Below are 1728 nucleotides of genomic sequence, written 5' to 3'. Positions count from 1 at the left end.
TAAGCCATATTGTTTTGAATATTCTCTACTATATAATATATTAGCTCAGATCAATGTTTCTTGCTAACAAATATCATGCTCTAAAATATATTCTTCAGGAATAACTGATATTACTATTTTCCCTAACTGATAAATCTTGAATAAAATAGAAGTTGATATAAGAATGATAGTTGGTACTTATAAGGTTGGTGCAAAAATAATGTCCGATTTTGAGGTCTATTTTAAAAATGAAAAAGCCCATGATTATGAAAATATTTATTCATTAACATAACCTCCTTTGCTTTCTAGAACCTCATTCCATCTGTCAACTAGCTTATAAATGCCACACTTGTAAAATTCTTTAGGTTTTGAAGTAAAATATAAATCCAGATCATTTTCAACCTCTTCTCTTGATGTCAGCCTAAGACCATCAAAATGGTTCTATAGTCCCCGAAACAAGTGATAATCAGAAGGAGCAAGGTCAGGAGAATATGGAGGATGAAGCAATATTTCCCAATCAAGCTCCTTCAAGAAACTTGGTGACTTGCCCTCCTCCACTCTGCTCCTGGTATCTGGCCCCGGCCCCGGCTGTGCTTCTCGGCCAGGCAGGCACTGCACAGCACCACAGGCAGGCAGCCAGGATGCAGGTGGCCAACAAGTAGCACCTGCACAAGCTGCTGGTAATTGGCGACCTGGGAGTGGGTAAGACCAGCATCATTAAGTGCTATGTGCACCAGAACTTTTCCTCACACTACAAGGCCACCATGGGCATGGACTTTGCACTCAAGGTGCTTCTCTGGGACCCGGAGACACTGGTGTGCCTGCAGCTCTGGGACATCGCAGGCCAAGAAAGATTTGGAAACATGACAAGAGTCTGTTACTGAGAAGCCATGGTTACATTCATTGTCTTCAACGTCACCAGGCCAGCTACATTTGAAGCAGTGACAAAGTGGAAAAACGACTTGGAAAGTTAAGTCTCCCTAATGGAAAACCAGTTTCAGTCGTTTTGTTGGCCAACAAATGTGACCAGGGGAAGGATGTGCACATGAACAATGGCCTCAAGGTGGATGAGTTCTGCAAGGAGCACCTTTTCGTAGGATGGTTTGAAACATCAGCAAAGGAAAATATCAACATTGCTGAAGCCCCCAGGTGCCTGGTGAAGCATATACTCTCCAATGAATGTGACCTGATGGAGTCCATCGAGCCCGACATTGTGAAGCCCCAGCTCACATCGCCCAAGGTCATCAGCTGCTTTGGCTGTGCCAAGTCTTACTAGGCTTCGTGGCTGGCCTAGGATGGAAATAATCCCATTATCTCATAAACTGCACCTCAAGTATTACCATGTTGGGTAAATGTCTTGATAAGGACACACATGTGGCAAGCCAAAGATCTATGCCTTTATCTTTCCTATAACAGAGAAACAGCAAATGTTCTTTTTACGTTTCTCCCCCCTCCCCACCCCCCCACCACTGGCCACAGCACAGTGTTTACAACCTTTTAAAATATTTAATCTGTTAAAAAATTCTGTTTTGTAGCTGACCACAAATCTGAAGGACCAGAGTGTGTTCTGTTAGTTGCCTCTTTGAATCAGCCAAGGCCTCAGGTTTTAAAAGAGAAAGGGGAGAAGAGCAGCCTGGCTGGCAAGCACTGGCTTTTGCTTTGCCTCTGGTATCTTCATCCAGATTTCAACACATTCTCTGCTGCTCAGACAGGCCTTTTAAGTAGAAATGGTGTTTTCTCCAGAGATTA

At 43.3% G+C, this 1728-nt stretch overlaps 1 pseudogene; it reads left to right on the top strand.

The window, feature by feature from the left end:
* The first annotated feature begins 620 nt into the window (after nucleotides 1-620).
* LOC150013005 (ras-related protein Rab-38 pseudogene) lies at nucleotides 621-1255 on the top strand (annotated as a pseudogene).
* The last annotated feature ends 473 nt before the right edge of the window (nucleotides 1256-1728 follow it).

Source organism: Furipterus horrens, unplaced genomic scaffold, assembly GCF_987537825.1.
Source record: "Furipterus horrens unplaced genomic scaffold, mFurHor1.1.pri manual_scaffold_4, whole genome shotgun sequence".
In the NCBI taxonomy this organism is placed as follows: Eukaryota; Metazoa; Chordata; class Mammalia; order Chiroptera; family Furipteridae; genus Furipterus; species Furipterus horrens.
The sequence above is the reverse complement of the archived record's forward strand: the minus strand, read 5'-3'. Positions and strand labels throughout refer to the sequence as shown.